Here is a 15,881-nt window from a genome sequence, read left to right as displayed (position 1 = left end):
AAAATATACACCTGTAATTAAACAATGTTATAAACCAATATGATCTCACTAAAATAATTTTTTTATTGAGTTAGTGATAAATTATAATCTTGTGAAATTTCAGTTGTACATTAATGTTTGTCAGTCGTGTTGTAGGTGCACCACTCTACCCTTTGTGCCCACCCCCGACCCCACCTTTCCCCTGGTATCCACTAAACTGTTCTCTTAGTCCACATTTTTAAATTCCTCATATGAGTGGAGTCATACACAGATTATCCTTCTCTCGCTGGCTTATTTCACTTAACATAATTTCCTCAAGGTCCATCCATATTATTGCAAATGGAATGATTTTGTTCTGTTTTGCAGCTGAGTAGTATTCCATTGTATATATGTACCACATCTTCTTTATCCATTCATCTGTTGATGGGCACTTAGGTTGCTTCCACGTCTTGGCTACTAAAATAATTTTTAGCAAAAGATGCACCATTGGTGAGACGGGAGGCCGCGAGAGTGGGTAAAATCACTCCAGGGTGTGTGGGAAGAGCAGGAGGCCCAGGATGGACCCTGAAGACCCATTCACATAAGGGATTAAGGAAGTCTAAGGGCCTGGAAGGATATTGAAGGAGGAGGAGAGGAGCCTGCAAGACTCTGTGGGGGTCCAGCTGCCTCCCCAGGTGGCCTGAGCCTCCATCTTGCAGGACTGGACCCCTCCCCAAAACCTCATTGCAGAGGTGGACTGAGGAATACGGGGGAGGGAGGGATTCTGACCGGAGCCTGCTGAAGCCTGATTAAGGATGAGGTGGGGCAAGACCCCAGTCAAGTTCAGGACACCTTCGTGCCCTTCAGAAGCTCCTTCCTGCCCCCCAGCTTCATTTAGTGAGCCTCTGGGACATTATCGGGAAGGGGAGCTCAGAGGATGGGCCCAGCTGGGCCCCACTGGCTGGAGAATGGGCAAACAGGGCACCCAGGATGTTCTTCTCAGCTGTGGGGAAGTTGGGAGGTCAAAGGTGCTTGGAGCTGTCACATGGTAGGATACCTGCAGGTCAGGCTAGAAAGCCCCACCCCTTGTGACAAGAAGGTATTACAATTGTCACCAATAGAGGCCAGCAATCTTGCTTGGGAGCCAGAGATCCAGGCTGGCGCAGGGCTAAGCTTTGAAACATGCTTCAACTCTTCCCATGTGCCAGACACCATCATACATGTTTTGTCTGATCTTCATGAAAACTCTGTGGAGGAAGTAAAATTTTCCCCATTTTACAGAAGAGGAAACTGAGGCTCAGAGAGCTTAGATAACATGCCAAGACATGCAGCTTGTGAGAGAGCGGCAGAGTTTGGAGGACAAGGCTGGAACTCAGGCTCTGTCCCTGTGGTTTCTCCTGAGGTGGCCTCACTTCTGCAGTGGCCTCGCGGCCTCCCTGACACATTGGCTCTATCCTGGATGTCCTCTTAGCCTTCATCCTCTCCCTCATACTCAACCAAAAAATGATCACCGAATTCCTACGCCCTCTCCAGATCACGCCTCTGCCCCGTCCCGCAGTCCTGGAGTCACTGCCCCAGTTTGGGCCTCATGGTCTCCTGCCCTGGCCATTGCATCCGCCTCCTTCTGGGCTTCCTTGCCTTCCCGTTCTCCCACCCCCACCTCTAGTCTCTCCTCCACATCAGAGGCCAGAGGGCTTTTCTAAACAAAAGCCTTACCACATCATTATCCTTCTTAACACCTGCCAACGATGTCTGTGCCATTACTCTCTGGATAAAGTCCAAACTCCTGAGCATTTCACCAGGTCCTCTGGGCTCTGGTCCCCAGCCTCAGCAGCTTCGTGTTCGCTGCTCCCCTGGCCTGCTCCAGCCAAATAAGGTGCTAGCTCACCCTCCTCTGAATAGACCCCGGGCTGGACTTTCTCACCTCTGGGCCCTTGCCCCCACTGCCAACTCAGCCTACCATAATCTCCCTCATCCATCTCTGCCAACTGATGTTCTGGCTACCTTTGAAAGCCCAGCTTCATCAAGGGCCCTTTTGCCAGAGCCGAGTGTGCCTTGGATTAAAGTCCCTTGTGTTCCTGTCTCTCTCCCCTACTGAGCTGCGTGGGCTCCTGTGTGGCCGTCCCTCTGTGCCCAGCATAGTACCTGACATACTGGGGGTGGGGGGTTCTGTAAGTGTAGGGTGGGAGGACCTTGGTCTCTATCTCCCATCCCTTCCATCCTGGCTCTGGCTCCGGGTTCAGCCCCTTGCCCTTGCCTGGATTCCCTCCAGTGCCAGCAGCAGCTCTAGTCCAGTCTCTGGCTCAGCACCAACTCTGTGATTCTAGCCCTGACCTGCTTCAAGCTGTAGCTCCAGCCCCTGGCCTAGCACCAGCTTTGGCTCAATATCCAGAACTAATATGGGCTTCATCTATGGCTTTGGGTCCAAACTCACAACCCATCCAACTGTTTCCCATCCTCCCAATCCCCAGCTCCACTTTCCTGGGCTGAAGTTTCCTGGCTCAGTACTCCCCACTTAGAAGGAGGGAGAGAGAATGGGAGAAGACTAAACAGAGTCCCCTGCAGCCTGTCCACTTCTGGGATTACCCGTGCTCTGGAGCCACCTTGCTGCAGGCTCCTAGCCCAATGTCAGGGCCCTGGCCAGTGCTACGGGGATAAGTAGTCCCAGGTTCAAAGCAAGACCCTGCCGTTAACTGGCTGCGAGGTTTTGAGCAGCTCCATGGACCCCAATTCTCTTGTCTATAAAATGAGATAACAGTCGATGTGAGAATGACAGGAGACAATGCTCTGGAGGTCTGGGCATGGTGCCTGGCATAGAGTAGATGTCAATAACTCTGAGGGTCTTTCCTCTTCACCCTTTCCCCAGGTCCAGTGGGCCAGCTCCTGTAGGTGCCCTGCACATTCCACACTGCCCACTGCTTGAGGACTCTCCTGCTGCTATGACAATAGTGGATCTAGCACAGTCTTGCTTCCAGGCTTCTGGCTGGGACTGTTGTCCCTAGGGCATTTTGGGAAGTGGGGACAGAGCCAAGATCATACTGGATCCTTTGCCCAGAACTTCATGTTCCTGACATCAGGGGCAAACATGGGTCCATAGGTTACTGGGGGAAAGGCCTTCTCCCCTCTGACTGCCTTTCTGAGTCTCTGTCCCATCGAAGCTCAGAAGGCAGTGGTTCCTATGGCTAAGGGAACTTGGGGACCCTGTCCCCCAAACACAGGAAGCAACATCAATGGGGATCTGGGTGTGATGTGCATGTGTAGGTATGGATGTGTGTGTGGCATGGTGTGCGGTAAGTAGAGACATGTCAGAATATAACGTGTAGCGTGTATATGTCTGTATGCAATATGTGTGTGTCTATAAATGATGTGGGTAGTTGGAAGGCTGTGCCTGTATGTAGCACATGTGTGGTGTGTGTATGTGACTTTTGTGTGTGAGTAACTGTGTATGTGGAGACAGACATGGACCAGGGTATGCGGTCTAAGCCATGTGTGTTGGTGTGTCTGTATGTGATGTGTGTGTCTTGTATGAGGTAGAACGGGGAGGAGTGTGAGCTGGAGAACTCCGTTAGGCAGTGGAGAGGTGTCAGTGTATTTGAGATTCCCTATTGAACTCTCTGAGGTGACCTGGGCCAAGGTCATTGACCACTTACCGCAAGAAGAGCAATAGGGTCAGAATCAAGGGGGTTGGGTCTATTCTCCAGAGAGCCAACCGCTCTGGGCCCAGCTGACTGCCCTGTGCTGATGTCTGCAAACACCCTGGGGAAATAAACACAACCTTTGGAAGTCCTGATGATGTGTCTAGAGACAATGCAAGAACTAATAGTTCATGTGGGCACTGCCCTGCCTTGGAGGATCAGCCGAGGCTGGTGAGGCCAATGGCCTTGCTGCCACTGACTGGTCCTAGATGATTACCTCAGGCCTGCAGCCCTGCTCCAGAGCTTCCACAGCCTCTCTCCTGAGGGGACTTAGCCCAATTGCAAACTGGCGTCTCTTAGAACTCCAGGCCCGAGACAGAAAGTTGAGGGACTTCTAAGGCCAGCCTACACGCAGGCTGCTGCTCTCTGCGGGAGTGTGATTTTAACCCAGGCTCCTGCTCCAACCCTAGGTGTGCTTCTTCCCTAGGAATGGACCACAACTGCCCCCTCAGAATGACTCCTTTGATACTGTGATCCTGTCTGTGTCTTCCGTCACTCCCCGATATGCGCTCCATGCTGGAGACACCCCAAACCACTCGCATTCCCATGAACACACTCTGCAGCCCGCTGCCTAAAACCCTCTACTCTGCCTGGCTAACTCTGACTCATCCCTCAGAGTCCAGGCTAATCATCAGCTCATCAGAATGCTTCCTGAGGCTGAAACTACTAGTTTTCCTCTCATATCCATCATCTGGCTTGTCCTTTGACATTGAACTCTGATTTTTAGCTGGACAAATGGTTGGCCAGGAGTAAAAACCGTATTTCCCGGAATTCCTGGCAGCTGGATGTGGCTCCGTGACTAAGTGCTGGTAAATGGCCTGTGGGCAGAAGTGCTTTGTGCAATTTTCAGGAACTGTGTTTAAAGAGAGAGTGTGCTCTTTGTCACACCTCCCTCCTTTAGACTGACTGGAATGCAGATGTGACAACTAGAGCTTCAGCAGCCATACTGGACAATGAGACAGAAGCATCGTGTTAAGGATGGCAGAAGGTGGCAGAACGATAAAACAGAAAGCACCAGGGCTCTGATGATCATGGATCCACCATACCAGCTCTGGACTAGTTGTTTCCAGACTTCTAACTGGTCGTAATGACTGGGATATGGGGTTTTCTGTCACCCACAGTCACATCCAAGTCTAATTGACACATTTTCCTTGGATCAGCTGTCTCTTGTGCTCTCAGCTCTCTCTGCCAACACACTCCATTCTAATTGCCTCTCCTATCTGCTCACCAGACTGTGAGCTCACGAGGGCAGAGTCCACGTCATCTACCAAGCCCAGTGTCTAACTAATCAAAAAGTGCTAGTTGTATTAAAAATCCTGTGAAATACAGATTCAGGCATCCAGATTTGGGTGAAGCTGTAGATTGGGGAGTGATTAGTACAAATATGGTCACTAAAGGGGTGGGAGAGGATACGGTAAAGAGAAAAGAGGCTTAAAGGAAGAAGTCCGTAGAGCTCTAACATTTAAGGTCGTGTTGAGGAGGAAAGGCCCTAGAACAAGGCTGGCAAAAGCCACTGAGCTGGCCAGGACCAGGCAGAGGGCTGCGGAACAGGCGAACTCAGAGACCGCTAGTGATCACATGGTTTCCCCAGCAGCTTGCAACAGCCTGGGGTAGTAGCAGAGAAAGAAATCGGTCAGATCTGACCCAGAATGAGGGCAAAGGAAGGTGTTGGCAAGAGAAATGCCAGCCCTGTGGGGTGAAAGACGAAGTAAAAGTAGGCAGGGCTGCTAGGTTGGGGGAGGATGGGGGCGGGAGGATGGGGGGGAGGATGGGAGGTCCTGATGGGGTTGAAAAACAGGTAACATGGATGTGCCGACATGAGAGAGCTGAAGAGAATGTGACATTTTTTTCAAGGTTTAACCAGACCACTCTATGCCTAGGATAAAAACGAAGTCACCAAATAGTGTTTTTCTGGTTCTGCAGGACCCCAGCCTCCTTCAAAGTCCTCCTAGAGAGCTCCGGGAATCCCAGGGGCTTCCCACATATGCCCAGAGAATTTGCTCATGAGGCTCCTTCCCCATTTTGCCCTTCTCCGGCTCGAGAGAAGCCAACTCTTGTGAATGCCATTGCCCAGTGAAGGCACTGCAGCTGGTGAAGCTCAAAGCGGGGGCTGACATGACTGCTGGTGCCCACTTGGGTCTGCCCTGAGGCCACCCCTGCCAAAGTTAAGGGCACTAGTGTTGAGGGAAGCAGTGGTCAAGGGCTCGGGGTTCCAGAGTCCAGGACATCTAGGTTTCCATCCTGGCTGTGGCAGTCACCAGCTCTGTGACCTTGAGCTAATAAAGAATCTACCTCATGGAGTTGTTGTGAAGTTAAGAATATTCACGTAAACCACTTGCAAAGTGCCTGGCACAGGGGGAGTGGCTAACAAATGCTGGCGACTATGATTTTTGTTATTACGATCCTTCTTGCATTCATTAACTCGTTTAACAAACAAGCTCTAGGCATTTCTCCGCATGTGCCCAACGCTTCAGCCAAAATGTTTTTCCTGATATTTCCCAACACTTGGCATGTTCCCTCACCCCGCTGTGGCTTCGCCCATGCTGTTTGCTCTGCTTGCATTGCCCTTCACTCCTCATCTGCCTGGCAAACTTGCCCTTCAACCCTCAGCTAATACCTGGTATTCTTAAGGGACTTGCCTAGACTTCCCAGCCTGGCTCAGATGCCTCCTCTGGGCTTGCACATGACCTGGGTTGTCTCGTTGCATGACGCTGTAGGGGACCTGTCATATAGAACCCCCAGGGTTGTGCAATATGGCAACTTTGCCCATATATCTCCTTTGCTTCCTTCTACCATCATTTTTATCAGACTCTTATGGTAATGATTTATTCACCTGTTGGTCTCTCCCTCTAGACTCTGAACTCCTCAAGGACTCTGCCTGACACAGAGTCAGGGGTCAGTGAGTGCTCACCTGAATGAAGGGATCCTGGCTTGGTCCCTGCATCTTGGGGCTCTCAGTCTGGCTAGGCAGACAGAGTGAACGAACATGCAACATGGAGAACTGAGCAGGACCAGGAGGTTCACAGCCCTGTGTGTTTCAGACTGAGGCTTTTCCAGGACAAAAAGAGCTGTAAGGGAGGATGCACTGGTCAAAGTAGGGGGTGCAGCTGGATGAAAGGAATGAGTACGTACCTGGGAAACCCAGTGGCCCATGCTGCTGCTGCTGCTTCTTTTTTTTTTTTTTTTTTTTAAGATTTTTTATTGTTTTTATTTTTTCCTTCTTCTTCCCAAAGCCCCCCAGTACATAGCTGTATATTTTAGTTGTGGGTCTTTCTAGTTGTGGCATGTGGGATGCCACCTCAGCATGGCCTGACAGGAGGTGCCATGTCTGTGCCCAGGATCCCAACCGACGAAACCCTGGGTTCCAGAAGCAGAGTGTGTAAATTTAACCACTCGGCCATGCTGGCCCCTGCCCATGCTTCTTGATTGCTCTGCTCAAGGATCGGAATAAATTCCAGCCCTCCACATCCCATGATTTTCATCTTGTCTGAAGTGAAGGAAATAATTGTTTCAAAGCTCTCACAAGGATTTTATGTATCCAAGAGGGACCATCATGACTTGATGCTCTTTGCCAGGCCCATTTTTCACGCATGGTAGGCTGGACACAGCCTGAAGCAAGAGGATATATCCAGAGCAACTGACATTGCTCTAAAAAATAATTTATGTTATCCCCACTATGGGCAGGGACCAGATTAGGGGCTCTTAGGAAAATTTCTCTTCCTCAATGTGGATTTAGACTATACAGATTTCCCTTGCTATTTGAAAGTTCGCTTTATGCTACTCTGCTTTTACGAAAGATCTATGTTAGTGTCTGTTCTCGCTAACTGAAAGAAATCCGAAGAAGATTTTTGCTTTTGCAAAAACAACGTTCAGCGTTTCCTTTTATAGCGAGCCCTGAGAGAGGCAGCGCACTCTGAGCAGAGAGCGGCGCCGCCAAGCCCCTTCCCCGGGAACTACACTCAGCATCTCAGCATCAAGCCCCATGGCTTCGAACTGTGTCTCTGAGCATCTGTGCTTTATCTCGATTTATTTTGGCAGATTATTTTTTGGGTCTGGGAACGCTCGGAAGTTTTTCCTGTATAAATTAATGGCAATTGCTTCTTCGCTTTACACCATTTCGGCTCACGAAAGGTTTCATAAGAACGCTGTCCTTTCGAATAGCGGGGGAAACCTGTATTGTTGCTGAGAATAAACACTTGTTTTTTGTAGGTGTGTGTGCGTGTGTGTATTTGATCTGCATTTAACCACCCCTGTGTCATCCCCACTCGCCCCAAAAGGCCAAGTCTGAGCAGTGAGGAAGCATAGCTTCTCCCTTCTCATTGGTGGGAAAACTTTAAAGGGATAGGACATTGAGAGTCAAAATTGCTAAGCCCACCCTGGGCTGTTTGGCTGAAGGCCATTAGCTGCACCCCTCCATCCTCCTGCTGAGATCCTTCCAGAATGAATAATTCAGCCTTTGGGAAGTGTTCTGCTAAGTGTTTCTTATCCTGTTGATCCTGTCCCATGTGGCTTAGGGGGTGAGGTTTCCTGCACAGAGCATGATGGAGATTTTGCCTGGGGAACCGAACTGGTCTCCTTCTGTGGGTGTGAGGGAAAGAAGATCTGAGACAGGAGAATAAAGTTAGGAACTGAGTGTACTCATGAGGGGACATCCTGTTAACAGGTTTTAGTTGTTTTTCCCTTGGGCGGTCACGTGACATGAACAATTTAAAATGATTTTTTCTAGTTGTATTTCCCTACAGGAATTCCTGCCCTTTCAGTGAAGTCTATGTGTGCATATGGGCCAAGTGTTCCTGGTGTCGGAGGGGGCGAGGCAGGAGGTGGAGCAAATAAAGGAAGTATAGCCGCTCCCGGGGGGAATCTTCTGCGAAGGTCTATGTCGAGGGAGCAGCAGCGTGGAGTGAGCGTGTCCAGCAGTGGGGCTGGGGAGGAATCCTGCTGGGTAGAAGGCTCCAGAGCAGATGCAGGAGGAAGGAGACTTTCCTTGAAGGGGAATAAAATGTGGGGCAGTCCGTTGTAAGGGAGAAGGCAGGCAAGGTAAAGATCAGGGCTTGAGCAAAGGCATAGGTGAACCCTGGCTGGGAATTACCTCTTCTGGGGACCGAGAGCTTCAAGCCCAACTCTCAGCTGTAACAGAAGGTGGGGTAAAGTCTCGGGGAATGAGCCGGGGGTTGGGAGGGAGCCCCTCTGTCTCAGTCCCAGGCCCCGGTTACTGCCTGCCTCCCGTGCCTTCCCACAGGGAACCAGGCTGTGGGCTGTGCCTGTACTCCCTCACTGCTCTCTGCTCTGTGGGAGGCCCTTGATAACAAGCAGGATGGAACCTGGCCACCTGAGGACACCTCCACATGCCGCCTACCCTACCCTTCACCTCTCGTTTCTTCCTGGTGGTCAGGGAAGTCCCCGGGCTGCTCAAGGAAGTTTCCTACCACCCTCGCTTTGGCCCTCTCTACTAGGAGGAGGGAGCAAAGGTGAAAGTCTCCAGGAAGAGGAGTCGGGTGGAGGGGAGAAGCTCAAGAATTTACCCGTATCCCTTCTGTGCTTCCTCCCACTCGACATACGCCCAGAGTTTAGAGGACAGAGACCACAGCTTACTGCCTAAGGTCTAGAACTCAGCCCAGAGCCTAGAACCCAGAACCCAAAGAAGCCCAGCCCTGGTCCAAAGTCCAGCTTGGAATCCAGAACCCAGGCCACAGGGTGCAGAGCACAGCTCAGTCCAGGCCCAAAGTCCAGTCAGGGCCAAACATCAGAGCTCAGAACTTAGAGTTGAGCCCCGGGCCTAGAGCCCAGCTCACAGCCCAGAACCCGGAATTCATACCAAAGCTAAGTACAAAATCCAGAGCCCAGAGTCCATCTCAGAAACTGCCCCAAAGCCTATAAGCCAGCACAGATCCATCTTAGCTCCAGAACTTAGAGTCCAGCCTAATAGGGTGGCCTAGAACCCCACACCCAGCTCAGAGCCTAGCAGTTCCTTGATGCTCCTCCTAGAGGCAGCCCCAAGGCGGGGAGGTCAAGGCTACAAGCTGAGGAGGAGGAGAAATTCCAGATCTCAACCCTACTCCTGGCCAGAGGCGACAAGGAGCTGATGTTTTTGGGGGGGGGGGGGGCGGGGGGGGAATGTTCTGTGGTCCTCCTAGCCCTCATCTGGAGGGTCCATCTTTGGGACTCAGATACTGGGCAAAACATGGCCTGATGCTTTCTCTGCAAGGGCTGTCCCTCAGAATCCCAATGGGATGGGAAGCAGAGTCCCACTGCTTCTTTGACTTGCTATGTGACCTTGAGCAAGTCCCTTCCTTTCTCTGGTCTCACTTCTCCCAGAAAGGAAATCAGGAAGTGCTTGATTTAGACCCGCAGACCCAGAAACATAGAGGAAGAGGCTATTACAGATAGCCCCTTCGTTCATCCAGTCTCTCACTCATCAAACATTTATTGAACACATATAATAGGGAGATTTTAAACAGGGGGGCGAAATGGTCAAATTTTTTTTTTTTTTTAATTTGTCTGTTGTTGGAGATTGGAGCAGAGGGGCGAGTTAGGGCATTGCTGCCACAGTTCAGGAACAATGAGATGAGGGTCTGAGGGTGGCAAATGGCAGTGTCATCTTTATACAGTACAGATGTGGTCATTTTACTCGTCTGCTCAGACTCCGTTTAACGGCTCCCCACTGTCTTCAGGATGAGGAGGAAGCAAGGCCTCCTTCCATCTCAGCCTCAGGGCTTACCAATTTCCCAACCAGCAAATGTCGAAATCAGCCCAAGCTGCTCATTGTTTCTGCACCTGCCATCCTCCCTCACACTTCCATGTCTGTCGTGTTCCCTTTGTCTGGCATGCCTTTCCCTGTCTCAGGAACTCTCCAGGGTTCAGGGCTATCATCACCTCCTCTGTGAAGCCCTCCCACACTTCCACCCTTCAAACATAAGCAGGTGTTCTCAAATCCGTGCACTCAGACAGATCACCATTAGGCCTTTGCCACATCATTTTATAACTTAATCTGCTTATCTTTGTCTCCATGGTTAGATGAGACCTCCTCAAAGGACGAGATCATCCATGCCTGATTCATCTGTGTTGCTGGGGGGGCCAAGGATAGGTTCAACGAATGCGCTGACAAGGCCCCTTTTATACCTCCTCCAAATATCCTTTTTTTTTTAAGGCCCTCGTGTTTTAAGTTTTTATTCCCAGAATAGAAATTTGTTTTTCTATTGTCTAGTAATCAAAGACATCCTGCCAATCAGAGGGACAAAGGAAAGAAATTAACATTTGTTGCGAGCCAACTACAAGGTTTGTTTGTACACATGCGTTCTCTCACCCAATCCTCAGGATAACACCACGAGGTATTATTGCAGAGCAGATGAACGAGGCTGAGCGGAACCTGCCCACGTTACAGAGCTAGCTGAAGACAGAACTAGATTCAAACTCTTGAAGGGCTATGCCAGTACTCTCTTGCCTCTAATCAGCATGAAATCACAGGGTTACCACGAGTCTGAAGGCAGCTACCAAAAGCCGGAGGTCTCAGGTTCACCATAGTGGAAGCAGAAGCAGCCATTACGTGGTGCTGCATTGTCCAACACGCTTTTTGTGCTCATGGATAAAAGGAGGCCCAGAAGGGGAGGGGACTTCAGGGCGTCCCAAGGCAGGTTCCACTTCTGCCACGCTGGAAAAGGGCAGAATTAAACACACATTGTCTATCATATCAGTAGAAAGAGTGGACGTAGGAAGTAGAATCTGAGAGAGGTGAGGAAGGTGACCCCGTGGAGTGGAGGACCTATGGTGAGTTAGAGCTTAAGCAGAGAGAAGAGAACGTAAGCACCTTTGGAGGGGTAGAAAGACAGACTTTATTAATTATATCAAGGCAAAACCTCAGTTATTGCTGGGCTCAGAGGGATTAAACAGAGAGGTAAAGAAAACCAATTTCAAATAAATAAGAAAATAACTAAAGAATAAATAACCGAGAGAGAGTAAGCAAGTTGCTTACTCTAAAAGATTCTCCAGCTCTGAGAGGGTCAAGGCCAGCAGAACAAGCGAAGGCCTCCATTCAGGAACATGGTGTGAGTGTGAGGAGAGCCAGGGCAGAGTCCTGGACAGCCACGAAGGCAGAGGTATTGCTCAGGCATTAGTCCCCTCCCCTTCCTGTGAGGCCAGGCTCTTGCTCTTGTCCAGAGAGTACTTCACCTGATTTGTGGACCCTGAGGCTACTTGGTAGGTTAGTCCAACAACTGGGGCTCCCTCAGAGCTGCACTCTGGCCTCAGATGGCATGACGCTCTGAGCCAAGCTGACCTACCCAGCTTCTTCCACTCTGTCACTCTTACGTCTCCTCAGCAGTCAGAGTCTTCCTGGGGAGTAGGTCTATCTCTCTCTTCTGGGGAGGACCTTGAACTTGGGGAAGTCCAAGATGAGAAGATGCAAGGATATTGGTGGGAGGGGAGGGACCAGGTGTCCCAAGGAATCTCTGGGCACTCTCCATGCTCCTCAGCCCCCTGACGACTGAAGCTTAGAAGCCAGACCCCTCACCAGCCCAGTCCTGAAGCCCAGGATAGGGGGCTTCCTATGGAGTGGTCCCCAGCCTCATGGGATCAGACGGATCAGCCTTCAGGCCTGCCCCCAAATTGCCCAACCAACATCCAAGTGGGCACTGGCAGCCTCAGGTGACTTCAAGGGCCCTCAGCTACTTCCTCCCCAAAGAGCCTCTCTTGGGACCCTCAGGAGTCCTTCTGTCCTACTTTCTGCTCTGCCTCCTCCCCAAAGGCAAACAAAGAGACTCTATGGGGACAGGCTGAGGCATCTTCATCACAGCAGCTGTTCCGGGAAGCCCTTGCTCCAGGGCCTGCCCAGCTCTTACCTCTTCAACCCAGCCATACCCTGGCCTCAGGCCTTAGAGCACCACCACCCCAATACCAATAGCTGTGGAGCTAAGCATGTTTTAAGGCGTGGCTGTGCTCCTTTTCTCCAGAAGTCAAGGTGGGGGGGGGGGGCGGGTCTGCCAGTTAGAGACTAAAGAGATCTTGCCATTGGTTGACAGACTGCAAGCTATCCCACTTGGCAACACTGGCACCTGACAACACCTTCACTTAGCAACAATCTCCTAGCACCAACACCCCAACAGCTCCACCTGGTTATCCTGCCCTGACAGCATCCCACTGTGCTGGAAATACCACCTTGAGTTACCAGACATAAATCTAGCCTTTAGCCATTTACATCCAATTTTCTCCCCTCTGACTTAAGTGGCCTTACTTGGTGTGGTTTTGCCCAGGGTACTAATAGTGATAATCTTGATAATAATAGTAATGAACCTTTTTTAAGTGCTTACTATGTGCCAATCACTATTCTAAGCACCCCCACTTAATCCTCATACCAACCCTATGAGATAGGTACAATTACTATCCCCATTTGACAGGTGGGGAAACTGAGGATCAAAGAGATTCAGTAATACCCAAGGGTAAACTGTAATGGTACAGATGGGCTATGAAGCCAGGTAATCTGTCTCTGGGATCTTTGCACTTAACTCCACTGCTCTGCCTCCTAAGAAGCTGAGGGTACCCAGTGGCCTCCCCCAAAGGCCCTCAAGGCAGTATGCTACAGCGCACAAAGAAGCCCACCGGGTTGGGCATGGTGACTTGTGAGGGCACAGACAGGTGGAGAGCAACAAGGGGAGGTCTTAATTTCATTGTCCTAGGCTGTGAGCCTGGGCTAGACCTAGAAAGGGTCAAGGATGGCCGGGAGGTTGGTCCCACCACGGAGTGGGGTGAGCTGTCCATCTGCTCCTCAAGGAGAAGCCCTTGTCCTCACTGCTGTCCTAGATGCAAAGAATGTTGCTATGAAGGTTGGGCCCAGGTCTCTGCTCCAGGCTCCTGAGGCGAATAGATCTGGTGAGGTTGCCCTCTGCCCACAGTGGACTGGAGCCTCAGCAAAGCCCCTTGGGTCTCAGGCCTGGTGGTGGGGGTGGTGAGCAGGTAGGAAGGGCCAAGAGAGCCAATGGAGACATACGGTCAGGACTGTATGCACCTCGAGGACAACATCTCTAAGTGACAAATCTACAACCAAACTCATCATCAGAAAAAGGGGCTTGACTCTGCCTTTATAAAACTAGTCCCTGCTTTCCCTTTCTGAGCCCCCGGTCCATCATCTATAAAACCGGGGTGATAAAAACTACCCTCCCCATAGTGTTGTGAGGAGTAAGTGAGATGGCGTATATAAAGCCCTTACAGTGCTTCCCTGGCATACAGTGGGTGCCCTGATTCGGTTAATAGTGAATAAGGGTCTCTAGCGGTGTGTTATGGGGCTCTGTCCTGACCAACAGTCTGGATGGTGGAGCTGAAGTGGCAAGGAGCAGCCTGGATCTAAACTTAGAGAGGGAGAGAAAACAGTGGGCAATATTGTTTGGAATCAGCCTTCAGAACAATTTCGACAGGCTGGACTAAGCAAGATGACATTGTCCTTCTGTGAGGTTCAAGACATTTTACACAGCAGAGGATGAGGGAGAGACCTGACTCGACCCCAGCTCCGGTGAAAAGGATCTGAATGATTTAGTTGACCACAACCTGATGGGAACTAATCATGGGAGAGAAAGGCTCTGAAGCCCAGCAGTCTTAGGCTGCATTAACAATGTGTCGTGTCCAGACTGGGGGAAATAATGGGCCTATTGTGCTGGCTTGGTCAGGCCATATCTGGAATCTTGCTACACTGACAGACTGGAATCCGGCCAGGAGAGGGACAAGGCCAGCTTCAGCTCCCAGGCCCTTGTGCTAAGCACTTCCTGTGCATTTTCTTGTTTCATATCCAAAAAACACTATCAGGTAGTCACTATTAATATCCCCACTTTACACACAACGAGGTTAACTGAGTTGCCCATGGTTAACCACACAGCTAGGAAGTGGAGGAGCCTGGAGCTTTTCTGAATGGGCTGCTCTTATGCTTGTACCTGAGAAAGACTGAGCATGCATCATCGGACACATATTTACGAAGTTCCTACTGAGTCAGGCCTCAAGCTAGTCAGTGGGGATGTGGCAGTGACAAAGATATGGTTCCTACTTCCCGGAGCTCCTGTTCTGGTGGGGATCTATATCACTTGGGATACAGTGTGATGCTATAGGAGCAAAGATTTTAGGGCTGGAAGGCATTGTAGTGTCTACCTCAGTTGACTCAAGCCCAGAGAGGGAAGGAGACAGAGCAATGTCACACAGCTCATGACGGAGCCATGGGGCCCATGCCCTTTTCACAGTATTCAACTGTCTCACTTTGGCTCTCTTCTGCTCAGCAGTAGCCAAGAGCTGGGTGCCAAGATGGGATCTGCTAAGGCATATGAGGAAGCTTGGTGTGGCCATCTTGGGGCAGCCACGTCTCATCTCTCCTCCTGGCAATCAGAGACTTTTTTTTTTTAAAGGAACCTGACGCTGAGCAACCACAGGAACAGGGGTGAGTGGCCTTCGAGAATCCCAGCAGCCCCTTCACTGAGCAGAGCGAACTGGTCCCCATCAGCCTCTTGGATGTCTGGGAAGCCTGGGGTGGCATTGGCATAAGGGACCCAGAGTTGGTCGAAATGACTGTTTTCTGGCATTGTGTCTAGCCTCTGTTCTAGACTAATGTCCTCCCATCTTTTTTTTTTTTCCTTTTTCTCCCCAAAGCCCCCCGGTACATAGTTGTATATTCTTCGTTGTGGGTCCTTCTAGTTGTGGCATGTGGGACGCTGCCTCAGCGTGGTTTGATGAGCAGTGCCATGTCCGCACCCAGGATTCGAACTGACGAAACACTGGGCCGCCTGCAGCGGAGCGCATGCACTTAACCACTCGGCCACGGGGCCAGCCCCTCCTCCCATCTTCTTTTAAGTACAGATTACTCAGTACTCTTTTTCAAACCTTTCCTTGATTGCTTCAACGCAGAGAGCCCCTGCAGCTTTGTATCTCCCCGGACTCTTTGTTGGGGAGACACATGTACCCCATTCAGCCTTCCAGAAATTTTTGCTGAGAGGCACAGAGCAGGGATGTTAAGAGGAAAGGCTTTGGAAAGGGACAAAACCTTCCAGGCCTGGCGCTGCCATGTAACAGCTGTGTCACTTCTGTGAGTCTCCCTTCCCTCAGCTGTAAAATGGGGATGATAAAAGTACCACCCTCATCCGGCGGTTGTGAAGGCTGAGTAAGATTATGTTAAGTGTGGAGGAAGCTCTCCATAAAACGCTGCTGCTACTATCATAGTGAACTAGTGGCTGTGGTCCCCTCTCGTCTCCACAACTTCCTTCC

The sequence above is a fragment of the Equus przewalskii genome, chromosome 2, assembly GCF_037783145.1.
Source record: "Equus przewalskii isolate Varuska chromosome 2, EquPr2, whole genome shotgun sequence".
NCBI classification, from domain to species: domain Eukaryota; kingdom Metazoa; phylum Chordata; class Mammalia; order Perissodactyla; family Equidae; genus Equus; species Equus przewalskii.
The sequence above is the reverse complement of the archived record's forward strand: the minus strand, read 5'-3'. Positions refer to the sequence as shown.